The sequence below is a fragment of the Galeopterus variegatus genome, unplaced genomic scaffold (genome assembly GCF_000696425.1).
Source record: "Galeopterus variegatus unplaced genomic scaffold, G_variegatus-3.0.2 Scaffold1983, whole genome shotgun sequence".
Taxonomy (NCBI): Eukaryota; Metazoa; Chordata; class Mammalia; order Dermoptera; family Cynocephalidae; genus Galeopterus; species Galeopterus variegatus.
Window position 1 is genome coordinate 131705 of NW_007728094.1, and position 18276 is coordinate 149980.

An 18276-nucleotide genomic window follows, 5' to 3' on the forward strand; every position below is an offset into this window, starting at 1 on the left:
TATGAACATATATTTCCAGTTCTCTTTGGTATATATCTAAAAGTGAAATTGCTGAGCCATAGGGAAAATGTTTAACCTTTTGAGAAACCGACAGACTGTTTTCCAAAGTGGCTACATCATTTGCATTTCCATCAGCAGTGCATGAGGGTTCCAATTTCTCCACATCATCACCAACACTTGGTTTTATCTGTCTTTTATTATTATAAACATTCCAGAAAGGATGTAAAGTGGTATCTCATTGTGGTGTTGATTTGCATATTCTTAAATGACTAAAAATCTCAAGCATTTTTTATCTACTTATTGGCCATTTGTATATATTCTTTGGGGGAAAAAAAAGTCTATTCAGGTTCTGTGCCCATTATCAATTGGGTTACTTTTCTTTTTATTATTCAGTTGTAAGAATTCTTTGTATATTCTAGCTACAAGTTCTTTAACAAATATAGGATTTTCAAATATTTCTTCCATTCAATAAAATAAAAATTCAATTTTTTATTATTATTTTTTTTATTTTATTTTTTTTTTTGTCTTTTATCTTTTTCCGTGTCCGGCAACGGATCGCAACCCTCAGTGTTGCCCCCGTACCAGACCGGGACCGGCAACGGGATTGCAACCCTCGGTGCTGCTCCCGCGCCTCGCTCAGCCAGTGAGCGGGAACCGGTCTGTATGTGGGATCCGAACCCTCGGGCGGGAGCGCCGCCGCACTTCCCAAGCGGCGCACTTATCCAGTGCGCCACCGGGCCAGCCAATTTTTTATTATTTTGATAATGTCCTCTGATGCAGAAATTTTTTTATTTTTATGAAGTCCAACTTATCTATTGCTATAGAACAAATTGTGAACCACCCCCTGCCCCCCACCAAATTCATATGCTGAATCCCTAATCTCCAGTGTAATGGTATTTGGAGATACGGGCCTTGGAAGATAATTATTTAGATGAAGTCATGAGGGTGGGGCTCTCGTGATGGCATTAGCACCCTTATAAATGGCACCAGAGAGCTCTCTCTTTTTCTTCCCCCACCACATGAGGACACAGTTAAAAGATTGTTGTCTCCAAGTCAAGAAGAGTCCTCATGAGAACCCAACCATGCTGGCACTCTGATCTTGGACTTCCAGCCTCCAGAACTGTGAGAAATAAATTTTTGTTGTTTAAGCCCACCCAGTCTGTGGTATTTGTTATAGTAGCTTGAGCTAACTAACACATATTTTTTTCTTTTGTTGCTCATGCCTTTGGTGTCACTTCTAAAAATCCACCGCCAAATCTCAGGTCATGAAGATTTATACCCTATGTTTTCTTCTAACAGTTTTATGGTTTTAGCTCTTATTTTTAAGTCTGTAATAGATTTTGAGTTAATCTTTGCATATGGTGTGAGGTAGGGATAAAATTGCATTCCTTTGATGTGGATATCCAGCTATCCCAGCACCATTAGTTGAAAAGACTATTCTCTCTCCATTAAATGGTCTTGGTACCATTGTCAAAAATCAATTGGCTACAAGTATATGAGTTTATTTTTGACTCTCAACTCTATTCCATTGATAGAATACTGGTTTTATACTGTCTTGATTACTGTGCCTTTTTACTAGGTTTTAAAATCAGGAAGCATGAGTCCTCCAATTTTGTTATTCTTTTTCAAGATTGTTTTGGTTATTCTGGGTCCCTTGAATTTCCATATGAAATTTAGGATTAGCTTCTCAATTTCTGTCAAGAAAGCAGCTTGGATTTTGATAGGGACTGTGTTGAATCCATAGATCAATTTGGGGAATATTGCCATCTTAAAAATTTTAAGCCTCCCTACTCATGAACCCAAAATATTTTTCTGTTTATTTAGATCATCTTTTATTTCTTTCAACAATGCTTTGTAATTTTTGGAGAATAAATTTTGCATTTCTTTTCTTAAATTTATTCCTAAGTATTTTATTCTTTTTGGTGTTATAGATTTTCTTAATTTCATTTTTAAAATGGGCATTGCAAGTGTATAGAAATATAATTAATTTCTAACAATTTGAGAAATTTACAAATTTACAAATTGTACAATTCACCCATTTAAAGTGTACAACTCAATGGCAGAAATAAAATTGATTTCCATATATTCTATATCCTATGACTTTGCTGAACTCATTTATTCTAAGAGTTTTTAGTGAATTCTTTAGGATTTTCTATACACAAGGTCATGTTGCTTATGAATAAGGATAATGTTACTTCCTCCTTTTCAATCTGGGTTATTCTTTTGTTTGTCTTAATTGCCCTAGATAGAAATTTCAGTACAGTAGAAGTGGTGAGAGGAGACATCCTCTTCTTGTCTGTGATTATAGGGGGAAAGCATTTAATCTTTCACCATTAAGTATGATGTTAGCCGTGGGTTTTCTGTGGATGCCCTTTATCAGGTTGAGAAAAGTCCCTTCTATTCCAACTTACTGAGTAGTTTGTTGTTGTTGTTGTTTTGTTTTGTTTTGGTTTTTTGGCACTGCCCCATATGAGGATCTGCATCCTTGACTTATACTGAATGTTTTTACCATGAAAGGGTGTTCAATTTTTTTTCTACATCTAAGACAATAATTTTTTGTCTTTTCTTCTACTGGTTGATTCTTGGATATTAAACTAAACTTGTATTCCTGGGATAAGTTCAACTTGCTCATGATGTACAATCTTTTTTATATGTTGCTGGGTATTGTTTTCTAGTAAAACATGATGTTGGTGAAATGATTGTTGGTTTTGTTGATATTTTCAAGGAACTAACTTTTGGGTTTGTTGATTTTTTTCTCTGTTGTTTTTCTATTCTGATTCATTAATTTCCACTCTAATCTTTTATTATTTCCTTTCTTCTGCTTGCTTCAGGTTTGGTTGGTTGGTTGGTTAGTTGGTTGGTTGGTTGTTTCCCTTAAGTATCTAAAGTGAAAGTTTAAGTTATTGATTTGAGATCATTCTTCTTTTATAATATAGATATTTACAGCTATAAATTTCCCTGTAAGTACTGCTTTAGTTGCATCCCATTAATTTTGTTACTTTTTGTTTTCATTTATTCATTTCAATATATTTTTTAATTTCCCTTGAGATTTCTTCTTAGACCCATTATTAAGGAATGTGTTAATTTCTGTGTATTTGTGAATTTCCCAAATTTCTTTCAGTTATTGATTTCTAATTTCATTCCATTGTGATTGGAGAACATAGTTTGAGTAATTTCCACCTTTTTTAATTTATTGAAGTTTGTTTATGCTCTAGCATATGGTCTATCCTGAAAAATATTCCATGTACACTTGAGAAGAATTTAATATTCTGCTACTCTTAGGCAGTGTCTGTTAGGATTAGTTGCTTTATAGAGTTTAAGTCTTCTCTTTCCTGTTGATCTTCTGCTTAGTTGTTCTATCCATTATTGAAAATAAGATATTAAAGTTTCTAATAACTACTATGAAATTGTTTACCTCACTCTTCATTTCTATCAGTTTTTGTTCAATGTATTTTGGGACTCTGTTGTTAGGTATATATGTGTTTATAATTCCTGATAGATTGGCCCTTTTATCATTGTAAAATGTCCTTCTTTGTTTCTAGTATATTTTTTGTTTTAAAATATATTTTGTCTGATATAATTATAGTCACTCCAGATTTCTCTGAGGTTCTGCTCATTTTTCTTTTCTTTTTTTTTTTTTTCTCTCTGCTCTTTGGATTTTATCATTTCTGTTGATCTATCTTCAATTCTTTCTTTCAAGAAGAGCACCTTTAAGTGTGAATTTCCCTATGTTCTGTTTAAACTAAAGTCTATACTTTAAGGAAAAACTAGAGTTCTCTGTTTTAGAGTCTGCCTCTCCCCCTAGGAAAATCCCAGAGCCACAGTTGTGGGGGGGGGTACTTCTCTCTGACACCCTTGCTTTAGGAGCAGAGTGCTGAGTAGGACAGTAGCCTCTAGTCTTCTCAGTTCGCTTCTCCTAGTATGGATTCTCTACCATGCAAACAATCCTGAGGAGGGCAATTGAGACCCTAGTGTTCTCAGCATGCAGCACCTGAAATAGAGCCTCTGCCCCAACCTCTCAGTGGTGCTTATCTGGAATTTAGCATCTACAATAAATAGCTGGGGTGGATGAAAAATGCTATTAGCTTTCCCCTCCTGGGAAGATGTCATTGCCCTGAACAGGGAGCTTGGAGAAGAGGAAGCATTGTCATGGCTGCACCTGCCTGGTGCAGAATTTCCCCCAGGCTGAGTTGGACTAAGGAAGATGGCAGGTCAGGGTTCAAATGCCACAGACTCTTGCTGTTCTTATCAAGTTTTAGTAGATTTTCTTGAATAAATGTTTTTTAATTTGTTTTATGCCCTGAAGACCATTACAGACTTTAAATGCTTGTATTTTCTCTTCATAATTTTGACATTATGCCTGTTTTGCTGGGGAGTGAGTCCACAGAGCTCCTGAAAAAGACTGCCCTTTATTTATTAATAAAATTGTTTATTTATTTATTTATTGGTGGCTGGCCAGTACAGGGATCTGAATGCTCTAACCAATTGAGCTATGTGGCTAGCTGCTCTTAATCAAACTTTAGAAAAGCTCATCTGAGCCCTTATTTTTTTTAATTAGGTCTTGTACTTGGTCCCTGTCTTTAGCCTGCTGAAGACAGTCTTAGCAAAGAATCCTGCTAAGTCAATCCCCCTACCCTTGAGATCTGATTACTTTGATATCTGATCAAGTTCCTCATTCCCACTCTTGATACCTGATCAAGTTCCTCATTCCCACTCTTGATACCTGATCATCTTGGCCTGACTTTAGCAACAATCCTATTAAGTCAGTCTAGGAAAAATTCCCCTACACTTGAGGTCTCCTCTTAGTAAGTTTCCATCCTCTGACCCTTCTACTCTGCTCCTTGTCTGTAAATCCCCACTTGTCCTTGTTGTATTTAGAATTAAGCTCAGTTCTATACTGAAGTCTCTCTCCCCAATTGCAATAGTACTGAATAAAATGTCTTTACCACCTTTAACTAGTGTCCAGCTTTGTTTCTCTTTGACACACTTCACACTAATGTTCAAAAGTGGAACCTCAAATAATGTTTTGAACACTTAATATCATATGTAGTTTCTAAATCCACAAATCATGGAAAAAAGTTAGAAACTGTCAAATGTGTTACTAAAGTATCACTATATCGCTACTACATTATTAGAGTATTGAAATATTACAGTTATTTTTTATTTCTTCCAAATCCCCATCCTGATGCCCATCTCTCACAGTCTCTTCCCTGTGATTTTAAAGTCTCCAGGACTTTGTATATCTGCTGCTATTATCTCTATAACTTCTCTGTGGGTCTCTTACCTTTTTTCTCAGAATGTCATTAGCCACCAGAGGCATGGACTTGCAGCTCAACTCATGTTAGTGATTGGGTCAGGAGCATAACTATGTCAAGTGGATAAAAATATAGCAAGTATCTGAGACTTACCAATGCACATGGCATAATCTTGCTCCAAGGCTATAAGCTAGAGCTCCCCCTCCACACCCCAAGCTAGTTCTGTATCCTTCAGTACAGGCTAATAATCCAAGGTAGTCACAGGAGATCAAAGTATAAGTATGCCCCTACAGACTCATCACAACTCCTGAAAAAAACAGCCTATTTCCAGCCTTATAACCCCAAGGTCACGAGTTTGGATCTCCTTGCCCCCGCCAGCCACAAAAAAAAAAAAAAAAAAAAAGAAAAGAAAAATTAGCCTATTCATTGGCAAGATATAAGCAAGGAGTTTAAAAGAACAACTCTGAATGATGTTCATTCTGAGAGACTAAAAGAGATGACCATCACTTGGAACAGCATGGTGCTGATAACACCAAGGTCAAGGGTTCAGATCCCTGCACTGACCAGCCGCCAATAAATAAATAAGAGCAAACCGTAGCACCATTCCCACTTATCCCTAATTCATGATAGGACTCCCCCTTCTTCTCTGCCTCAGGTTTGCATTGGCTGTCCTGAAACGCTTGTTTGCAAATGGTAAAAAATGGACTTGATACACTGGATAATGCTCTTAATCATCCCAGCCTAGTCCCTGGGGAACATACTCCTAGTTCTTGAATGGAGGGAACTATAAGAAATTCGAAGAGTAAAGCCACCCTCGACAGGGCGGAATGGGGGGAGTGTAGAGGAGCACTAAGAGCTGAGGGTCCAGAGTTGGCCAGCAAGACTTCTACTTACCAAGAAAGGAAATTTTTATTCCAATTTTGAGGCAGGAACAGCATAGGAGAAAGATAACAGTAGTAGTCTTAGCAGTGAAGGGGGCCAGAGGGGAAATAACAGAACCCACAGCAGCAAGAACAAGAACAAAGGACGCAAGTCTCTGGAGAGTTTAGAACACCAATGGCAAACTGGGTTGGGGTCCAAAATTCTGTCATAATTATTACTAAAGCCTGAATAGTTTCTGAGAGGATGTGGCATAGGACTGAAGAGTTATTCTTCTAGTATAAGCAAAATAGACCCTGCTCCTCGAGGAAGAAAAGGAGTTGTTTCCATTTATCCTCTCCTCTCAACTCTATTTACCCACCCCTCATTCTAGTATCTTGCTTGCGTGCAAACCCTCTGAAGCATTTTTGATATGTAGTGCAACTTCTAAGTGTGGTAAGAGAGGCATTCCCATTGATCTAACCTTTTTTGGAAAATAGTTTGGTACTGTATATTGAGAGCCTTAAAAATGTTTATAACTTGTGACCCAGAGATTCCTCTTCTAAGGAAATAATCCAGAAGAAAAAGATTTAGGCACAAAGATGTTTATTACAGTATATTTATAATACTATACATAAGTATTACACTGAAGTATCCGACAACAGAGTAAAAAATAAATAAATAATGGTATACCCATTTGGTTAAATATTATGTAGCCATGAAAAAAATTATGATTTTATAATTAGGAAATGCTATAAAACAGTGTTAGACAAGAAAAGCAGGTAGCTTGGGTATATTGTATAAGTTCTATTATGTTTAAAAAATAGAAAAACAATGGAAGGATGCCAAGAGGTTAATAGTGGTTGCCTCTGGATGGTAGAATTCAGAATTATAATTGACTTTAAAAAGAAATAATTTTCCATACTTTCAAAATTGTTTTCAATTATCACACTAAAAAAATTTTTATAGCCAGTGAAAAGAATCATTCAAAAGGAAGTTACCCAAGATGAGCTTCTCTGCTCTGTCATCCATTTTGAACCTCAAAGAAGTAGCTGGACCTGCTAGGATGAAGGCTTAACTCTGCAAACCTTTTTCTGTATTTGTCTACCCCACTTACAGGGTCCTCTAACTCAGGACTGCTGGTTATCCCACAGGAATAATACACCTTTTAGGCAAACACACAGAAGCACAAGACATCGTGCATGGGTGGGAATCTGCAGCTCCAGAGCAGGGAAAGTTCCAGTCTGGATTGGGAGAAGATGAGTACAGAAAGAATTAATGAGAGATGGATAGAAGGAAGGAGGGAAATATGGAACATGAACTGGCTCTCTGAACTCAGAACCATGCCTGGAAATGAAAGAGACCACTGTCTGACTCAAGAGCTTCTCCAAGAAGAAGCTTCACTTCAGCCCTAGAGGAAAGTAGTAGTTCTCTTTGGATGAGGACCAGGAGTCCAGAGTTTGAACCCTTGTAGCTAGAATTAAGTGATTGGAAAGGGGAAATGGACTATGAAAATAAGCTGAGTCTTTAGAGTGGAATTTCTCAAATTTTAGTGTACTTTTAGAATTAACAGGGAGATTGTTTAAATTGCTGATTCTACCACCAGAAATGCTGATTTAATAGGACTTGATTTAATAGGTCAAGAATACCACACTTTTATCAAGCAATGCTCTGCCCCCAAGTCTTCCTGAGGCATTAAGCACAGCTTTAAAAATCTAGAGACTCTCAGATTGTAGGCAAAATACTGTATGTGTGCATTTTTTCTGGAGAAGGTTCATAACGATCATCAGATTCTCAAGGAGTTTCATAATTCAAAAAGGCCAAGAACTGTCTTAATGAGCACAAAAGGTTAGAACTAAAGAGGCATTATTCAAGCACCAAGTTGGAGGGACAAGGGCAAGGTTAAAAAGAACACACATGCAACCAGGATGATGTGGAGAGAAAGCCAGTGGGGTGGAGACACATGAGGATGCACCTAAACTATTTTTCTGTAAGTCTGGAATGTTAATAGCTTATTTTTATTAGCCACAAGCAACTTGGCTTATGGGTGTGTGTCCACATGCTTTAAAGGCACAGAGGTCAGTGAAACATTAGCTCCAAGAGAGATTAACAGGAGGGAAGGTCAGTGAATTTTCCTAGCCGAACAGACTTTGAGGTTTTAGAGAAAAGGGAAGAAAAGATGATTAACTGTTGGGATCTTATAGTCTGGAGTTTAAGCTGCTATAAGGAGGTAGAGTACTGGTGGTGTGTATGAAAGCAGCTGTAGCTGAAACAGGCGCAGCAATGATAGAAGTGGTCACTATGAGCCCAAACAACTGGCATTATTCCCTACCTCCCTATATCATCAGTCATGGTGCTCAGGAGTCCAGACTGGAGATTTTGATCAAAGAAGATGCTGAGACAGCAGCAAGAGGGACAAAGCTCTTCTGGTGCTCTGCCAACTGTGGGATAGGAGAGGAGGAAGCTGGGTTCCACCCCATACTCCAGAAGGTACTCAGAGGGACTGGCATTGTTGTTACAAGGAGCGAGCATACTCATATTTGCCCACCTTCTTTGTTGTCTTTCCTAGGACTGTGGCCTGGGAAATGACTATTACATATATTATCATGAAAGGTTTGCCTCCTGGACCAAATCTCCATTTGCTAAATTTCTCTTAAAACGAATTTCTCATTCATCTGCCATACTGCAATAGCCCCCAGCTGATTTCCCTACCTCCAATCTTCTGCGCTGTAACACAAGTAAGTCTTTAAAATATTCAACTGTTCCCTCCATGGCTACAAAGAATTTTTTAAACCCTCAGAATCCTGTTTTTAAATGAAACGTTACCCAGAAGCCCAATTTAATAAAAGTTAGAAGCAAAGCTGTTAAAATGTGGCCCAGTTTCCCTTCTGTTCAGATCCTCTCACCCATACTGGTGGTTGCTTGGAGGCCCCAATATAGAACCCTAGGTCTCCACAGTGGTTTGAAACCCATTTGCCTGCATGTGGCAGAAAAAGAACTTCACAACCCAAGCACCACACTTTCCCCCTTCCTAGATCCATTTCCTACTGCTCCCTATGTGCCCCTGTGCCTCAGTCACGTGGAGTTATTAGTTTCCAAATTCACCATTTTTTCAAAACTTTTTATTAGAGAATTTCAAATATACTTAAAAATCACATAAGATGGGCTGAGCCCATGGCGCACTCGGGAGAGTGCGGCACTGGGAGCGCAGTAGCGCTCCCGCCGCGGGTTCGGATCCTATATAGGGATGGTCGGTGTGCTCAGAGCACTCACTGGCTGAGCGTGGTGCAGCCGATCTCAAAAAGGACAAAAAAAAAAAATCACATAGGATGCTATAAGGAACCTCCATATAACCATAACCCAGATTCAGCCAATTGTGTTACATTTATACCCCCATCCACTCTTGCCCCATATTACTTAAAAGCAAATGTCCTCATCATAACATTTCATCCATTAAAATTTCAGTACCCTGCGCTGGCTCATGGCTCACTCGGGAGAGTGTGGTGTTGATAACACCAACGCCATGGGTTCGGATCCCATATAGGGATGGCCAGTTCGTTCACTACGGAGAGTGTGGTGCTGACAACATCAAGTCAAGGGTTAAGATCGCCTTACCAGTCATCTTTAAAAAAAAAAAAAAAAAATTCAGTACCCTGCTCAAATCAACAAGGAATTAATTATAACCCACAATATCACTGTCACATTTTTAAGATAATAGTAATGCCTTAGTAACATCAAATATTCAGTGTTCAAATTTCCAATTTTCTCATAAAATGTCATCATAAAGATGTTTATATGATGATCAAAATAAGGTCTTAATATTGATGCATTAAGATTGATGTTTTTCTTTTAATCTACAGGTCTCCTTCCTTTATTTCTTCTTAAAATTAATTTATTAAAGAAATTGAGTCATCTGTAATTCCCCCTATTTTAAAACTACTTCATTGGTGATATCTGTCTCTTTCTGTGATATTAGCAGCTGTTGATGCTCAATGCCTAAGATCCATTTATTACAGATTGCAAAATGGTGATATTCTATTTCAATCACTCATTTTTTTAGATGAAATGTTTCTATAAAAAGAAACTTCCCCTCACCTACTTGGATACCTAGTGAACCATATTCTTTTCCCGCCTCTGTACTTTTGTACATCATTCCAGCTGATTTCTAACTTCACATTTTCTCCAACTGGCAGGATCCTAATTATCCTTGGAAACCAATCTACCACCTCAGTGAAGCCTTGCCCTCCCTCTTGGCAGAGTCCCTGGCAAAGTCTTAAGAAGGTATCATTATAATAATGTTTACCTCATTAACTCATTAATTTACTGCCTCCATTCGTGGAATTGGAGCTCCACAAAGACAGAAATAGTCTCAGGCCCTAGCATTGTACAAAGTAATTATTGAACAAATTTTTGCAGGATGAATGAAATACTAATGAAGACAGGGTTTCACTTAAGAAAAGTCAGTTTCACTTAAGTGACACTATGTATAACGTGGGTTACAAAGCAACTGGCAACAAGGTAACCATCACTGGAAGACCAATTCAAGACACTCTACATGAAGTAAAGGTGGAGTTAGAGCTGAGTTACCAAGTGTCCACAGTGAGACATTAACCAGGCCCAGAGAGGAGAGCTTGGGGCCTCACTTCTCAAAAGTACGAAGATAGGTGAAAATCAGGTGGAGCCGGGGTCTGTCCTAGGAATCCATCAGAAACAAATTAGAAGCAAGTGTAGCCTTCAAATGGCTGGCTAGGCCTCAAAGCCAAATGCATCCCCCTTCCTATCTCTGCACTCACTTCACTCAGTGCCAGGACCATGAGGGCTGGGATGGCAGGCAGAGCAACCCCTATCTTCAAATAAAATATGAGTTTAAAAAGCCAAAAATCCCCGTCGCATGTTCTGAGGGAAGGGAAGGGTTGGATGCTTAGCATATCTACCCAGGGGAACAGAGCAGTAGGAAACATATTTCCAAATCCTCTGAAGTCAAGAGAGGGGGTTGATAGTCTGAACCATCTAGAGAGAGGTGGGCAGAGTGACCACACTATCTGCTCATCCTAACCACAAGATCATGGTCTCTGGGCTAAGTTCCATACTGGGAGAAAGGTCTCCTGAGGAAGTGGCCTATAGGGTTCCATGCTGGTCATAAAAAGGTAGCCCAGAAGCAGGAAGGTACCAGGTCTAAATAAAATTATGGCACAGATTTACAATGGTAATAGACAATCATGAGGAAAATAAGATAGTAAGCAGTAGAGTAGAAAGATGTCCATGACATATTTTTATGGGAAAAAACAAATTGCAAAATATGTATAGCATGCATAAATTCATTCCATTAGAAATAAGTCTATGCTATATAAGCACATAGAGAAAGATATCTGGAAGGATATGCAACAAGCAGTTAACAGTAGTTATCCCTAGGGAGTGACATAAAAGGAGGAATTTTAATTTTATAATCTGCTGTATAAAATTTTGTAAAAAGTTATATAGGCTCTTATAATTTAAACCAAGATTTTTTAAAATAACCAATATATGAGGCAGGGTGGGTTTGAGGTGTGTGCTAAAGGTGCAGCCCTCTTGCAAGAGGTGGAGACTCCTAGCTGGTGACTGGCTCTGCCAGCAGAGGGGACCCATCCATTATCTCTTGTATCACAGGCGGTTACCATGTATTCATATGTTCAGCACCTACTATGCTCTGCGCTTAGTGTTTTACTTGCATTATACGTGGAGAACTGCTCCGTAAGGACAAGTTCCCAGCCTGTACTTGGTCTCACTTGACCCCTGAAAACCTGGGTTGATGTGGCGATAGGTCTGTTGGAATCAGGGTGAGCTACAGGGTAAGGAACAGAAATGTAAAGAGTAAAAGGGATGTGGGTTCCTGGGTCAGTCCTGCTAGTCCTCCAGGACTCAGGACTATCCTGAATGAGCTGGAAATCTCCACTCTGCAGAGACAGGGTCAACCTCACATGAAGTGGCTTCCCTCAGTAAGTCACAAGGTGGAATATGGCTCTGCTCACCACTCTTAGAAGGACAGACTTAGGAGCAGTTACACGTAAAACCAGAGATCTGTGATTCTTGAGAGGTTGCCTGCTAGTATAGGTCTGGAGGGACAGCAACTAGAGACCTAGTGGAAGAGAAATGAAAAGGAAAGCAAAAAGAGGGATCAAGGGGGAAAGAAGAGAAGAGTAGGGAGAATAGGACAATCAGACACAGGCCTGATAGTAGGAAGAATCTCAACTATTGCCCATTTTGCACTGAGAAGCCATGCAGCCTTCTTTAAAAAGAAAAGAAAGGTCTCCTAAGCCAGACAGCTCCCTAGTTTTTCAGGCTCTCCTTTCCCTTATTCAATATTTATGTGCCACCAGGGTTTGAATCTAAACCCTCCACTTTTCTCATGCTAATACTTCCTGGGGCAACTTATATATTCCCATAGCTTAAAGTACAACCTATAGATCGATTGCCAAATCTATATCTATAATTCAGGTCTCTCGAGTTCTAGCCCCACATATCCAACTGCTCATTGAATACTTTTACTTCAGTGTTTCTCAGTCACCTCAAACACTTTATTTGTAACTAAACTTTTCTTTTCCAACCCATCCTCCTGCTCATCCCTGTTTCCTATCTCAATCTGTGGCTGACCAGACACCAGGAAATCATCCTTAACTCTTCCCCAACCTTGTGTTCTGCCAATTCTACCTGTTAAGTATCTGAAGCAATCTAGGTTAGTAGTTTAGAAAACATAGTATTTAGAATCAAACAAATCTGATCAAAGTCTGACCTTTGCACCTGAGTGTAACCTAAAGCAAGTTACTCAATTGCTGTAAGATTTAATTTCTTCATCTGTAAGATGGGGATAATCATAGAATTGTGTTGAATATTAAACAATACATGTGCTTAGCAAAAAGCTTAGCTCCAAAATATTTTATAACATGTTTATGTAATTTCCCTTCATATAGGCCGATGTGAAGATTAAATGTCAATTTATTCAGAGTACGAGTACTTAGAATAATGTCTTACAAATAGTAAGCACTTAGTATTAGATATCATCATTACTAAAAGATCTGAAGTTGATCAGTTTTTCTCTCTACACTAGAATCTAGTCTAAGCCACGATTATCTCCTGTGTAGAAGTTTGCAGCTTCCTCTAACTGGTTAGACAGTCTTTTCCCCTCCATACTATTCTTTATAGCTAGTGATCTGGTGACTTGACTGCTTAAAACTCTTTGCTCTCACATTGAGTAATTTACCACACATTCCTTGAGAACAAGGACCTGTGGTCACCACAACATCTCTATCACCAGTATAGGGCCTACCACATAGCGAGGTATTTAACAAATATATGTAGCTTTTTATTCATTCTTTCAATTAAATCCCTCCATATCTCTCATGGGCTCTGCATGAATATTACTTCTTTATCTCTCAAGGATTTATACAGAAAACCCTTGGTATCTTGTGAGGAAGTCTTTTCCCATCCCAGTTTAGAGAAATCTATGTGTTGTCACAAGCACTACCAGACTTAATGGATGCTTCTCTGGGCATGCCACAAAGTAACCTCTAAGCCCTTAACATTAATTCCTGCAAGGATCATTTCTAAAAGTCCTGACACTTAAGCACCTAGAACAGATCCTGGACCAAAGATGCATATGTACGCCCCAAATGAGTAATGCTCTCTTTTCCTAATCCAGGGGCTGGACAGGTATACCATTTGCTTGTTACATTGGGTTGTCCTTGAAATCATCCCTGAAGTAGTTGGATACAATAATTGAGCGATCACATAACTAAATATAGATATAAATTATACATACATGTATGTAGAGGTACCTGGTGATAGATACAACAATATACTTACTATGTGCCAGGTACTGTTCTAAGTGCAATTACATTCATTATCTCATTTAATCTTCACAATGTGTGTGTATTGTTATTCCCATAATGAAAGGCACCAAAAGCTTAAGACATGTGCCCAAGGTCACACAGTTAAGTAGCAGAGTAAGGAGCTATACTCAGGCGGTCTGGTTCCAGAACCTGAGCTTAGTGCTGAGTAATTTTATATACATTATCATTCTGAATTATCTCAAAATTCTATGAGCTAGATTTCAGAAGCACTAAACCCAATAAAGAGAAAAGAAATAAATGATTGAAGCAATAAGTGTGTGAATAAGACATTAGATAGCAAGTCTTGATCCCACATAAAATCTATACTTTGCATCACTGGTATATACTTTAAATGTATCACAAAGGAAACAGAAATGTCTACTGAAAATGTGTGATATGGTGACATACCAAAAATCTAAAATTTGAATCAATGTCCCTGAGAAAGCCCTTCTTGGAGCCCAGGAAATGACTGATGACCTAGCGATGAGCTTGAACAGCCCTATACTCCTCCTTGACCTCTCCTACTCTAAAACCAGTATAACCTTTAAAAAAATTACATCTCCCTCATGTCAAAAGGCAGTCTCCAGCTTTAGTCCAGCCCTATTCTGGGTCAAGCCCTATTATAGGATATGGTGAGGCTAACTCAGACAAGACTAAGTCAGCAATTTAGTCAGCAAGATATGTGTATTCTCTCCTGACCTTCTGCAGGCTGAACAACTTACATATCAGCCAGCAAAATCTTATTTAAATTATTAACTTTGCTTTAATCAAAATTGCCTTGGACACATTCCCTTTGTCCCTACTCTAGTTCTTCACTCTGCTTTTTTGTGCACACATCTACTTCTTGCCAGATGCCCTATCCCAGTGCTGATACAGAGGTAGGCGCTACTCCATCTGCTATGACCACTGCCCTAGGAGCTCAGCTCGTTCTGTCAGATGTAGCACCAGTTATTAACTCCTCCCATCTTCCTTTGAATTTCTCTGTTTGGAAGTTACATGCTCTGTGTCTACTCTTTAGTGGTTATTCTAGCTAATATGTACACAGTTGACCCTCTATATCGTGGGTTCCACATCCACGGATTCGGCCAACCACAAATTGAAAATATTCAGGAGAAAAAATTGCATTTGTATCGAACATGTACAGACTTTTTTCTGTCATTATTCCCTAAACACAACTGTTTACATAGCATTTACATTGTATTAGGTATTATAAGTAATCTAGAAATGATTAAAGTACATGTAGGACGTGCATAGGTTATATGCAAATACTACTTTATTTCAGGGACTTGAGCATCTGTAGATTCAGGTACCCACAGGGGATCCTGGAAGCAATCCCCCATGGATACAAAGGGATGGCTGTACTTAGTTTCACAAAAGTCTTAAGATGATCAGTATCTTTACTTTCCTCTTGAATAAAAGTAACTGAACATTAAAGTATTTCAATAATCCCTTCAATTTACATGCTACTGTTGTCCAGTATTTTAATTCTGGCCTATATTCCCTTCCCACAAATTACATATGGCTTTTACACCGTATGTAATGCCTTACTTTTACCAACTTTATTTACCAACCTTTGTTCAGTGTTCCTTCTTGGTCTGATTTTCTGAGATCATTTTCCTTCTGCTCCAAGGACACCCTTTAGTGACTGGAAACTCTGCAAAATGTTTTTATTAGCCCTTTCTTTTTTGAAGGGAGGGGTCGCAGTTGGCTGGTACAGGGATCAAATCCTGGACCCTGGTGTTAACAGCACCACACTCTAACCAACTGAGCTAACCAGCCAGCCCTGTTAGCCTTTTCTTTAAAACATTTCAGAGTGTAAGCTTCCCATAATGGTTCTTATTATTTCATTGTTTCCTGGCTTTCATTGTTGATGCTGAAAATTCACTCATTGGGGCTGTTTTCTACAGGTAGTCTGTATTTTCTCTTTAGCTGCCTAAAATCTTTTCTCTGGTTTTCTGCATCTCAGCTTGATGTTTCCAGGTGAGTTGTTTGATCTTGCTTGGGATTTGTTGGGCTTATACCTGAGGTTTGGTGCCTTTCACGAAATCTGAAAATTTTATCAGCCATTATCTCTTTAAATAGTGCCTCTTCTTATGTTTTCCTCCTAAAGCTTCTAATAATGTACATTAGATGTTTTCACTCCATTGTCCAAATCTCAGCTTCTTGCCCATTTTCCATTCTTCCTTCTCCTCCTTACCTGGAGTGTATTCTGGATAATTTCTTGAGAACTATCTTCCAATTCACTAATCACCCTTCAGTTTGTCTAATCTATCTAACCCACACATTAAATTATTTCAAATTTGTATTTTTCATTTCTAATTCAAAGGGTCTTTTCCCCCCAGATCTACTGGGTTGTTATCTCTCATTTACAAACTTGTTTTAGTTCATTCAATTTATTTCAGTATATTCTATGTGACAGTGCCAACATCTGAAGTACTTAAGGATTAGCTTCTGTTTGTCCCCATGTTCACTCATGGTGCCGCCTTTGTGCATTTTATAATTTTTGAGCAAAGTTGCTCATTTGCCTTGGAAGTTTATCTATGGGAATTGTTTGGCGGTCTTAGAGAAATTGCATTTGCTTCTGGAAACCAGTGGGAGTTATTATCAAGTACCACCAAATTCCTCACTTAAGATGTTTTTGGATAACATAGTTAGCCTAAATTTGGACTAAAAACACACAGGTCATCTTGTTATGAATTCTCGGGGAAGATACTCTACATACTTTTCCTTCTCTTTAGCACCAAGGTTGAGAGAAATAAGTTCCTTGCTGCCCCCCTCCCTCCATGGAGTGTTTATTTCTTGTTCACCTTTACACTGAGGGTATCCAGTTTTACGTGGGAACCTGCTAGATTCATTTCCTTATTCCCATACTCACTGAAGTAGAAGGTTAAGGTCTACTGAGTCTGGCAAAAGCTAAGTAAAAGCTGGCTTTAGCACTTACTTCCTAGGATTCTAGCTTTTGCTTCATTTTGAAGATGTGTGGATTCATTACTTTTGTGTCTGCTCAGCAATGTGTTTTAAAGTATATTTTATAAATATATTTACCCAGTATCTTAGTTGCTTCTACTGAAAGGACTTTTCAGAGTATCTAATCTACCATACTGCCAAAACCAGAAACTGAATTCGTTCCAAATAAACACTCTGTACTCTCTCTGCCCTGATTCTGACAACAGATTGAGTTGTAAAAACACCAAGGTTAAGTGTGACTTAAAGGTGAAGGGGGAAAAAAAAAAAAAAAGGATTGATGTGAAGACAAGAAATGGATAAGAAATGACTGGAACATCACCACAGATATCCTATATTTCTTTTTCTTTTCTTCAGGCACAAATGCCTTATGGCATTCAGACTATCTGTCTATTAGCACTAGATACTGGGGAAGAACAGCAAGGTAGTAAACCCTTTGTGTCTCCAGTAAAAGTGGAAGAACCTGTCCTTTTCAACAATGAAGACAGGGATGTATATGGAGAGAAATGTAGCATTTTTTTTCTCAGTTAAATTTTTTTTAAAAAGCCAGTTACCACATGCTTACAATAGTGACTATAGCTCCTACAATTACAGCAGCAAGTGCAAGGCTCTTGACTTACTCCATTCATAGGTAGCTGGTCCTGGTCATTTCATAATACATAAAAAGAGAAAAACATAAGTCAGGTTACAATGATGCAGACAGATCAGAATGATTGTTTTCATTGATGCTTTTCCTACCTCACTTCCTCCAGCTTTCTCTCCATCCATGTCTGCCCCTAAGTTCTGGGAGGATCAACTGAAGAACTAATGCATTAAGTGACACAGTTAGACAATAGGAAAGTCGAAAGTTGTATGAGAAAAATTTGCTCCTAACAATATCATGTTTCTTACTTTTTTGTGCTTTCTTGAGGCAGGTTCTCTCTCTGGAGTGACTCAGTTTCCAAACGTGGCCTCCTTGGCTTTGGCCAATGGGGCCACTTGCTCCCCGGTTGAGGTACTGTTTGTAGCCAGAAGAGACACTTCAAAGTCAGCCATTCCAGGGGAGTTTCTATGCCCAGAGGGCCCCATATGAAGGGCTAACTTCCACCCTCAGCAGTCTGGGCATTACCTACAAGATTTGAATGATAAGAAGTTTCTCCTACCCAGATGCCACACACCGGCCTGTCACTTACTATTACCTCAAGTTCAACTGTGAACAATTCATTCCTTTGAGAACAACATTGTATCCTCTGTATTCTTGTAAAACAGTGGTGACAGCACCACATTAACTACACCTACCATGAAATTAGTATTACTGCCAGTGGAGTTAGAGCCAGTTATCCTGGATTCCACTT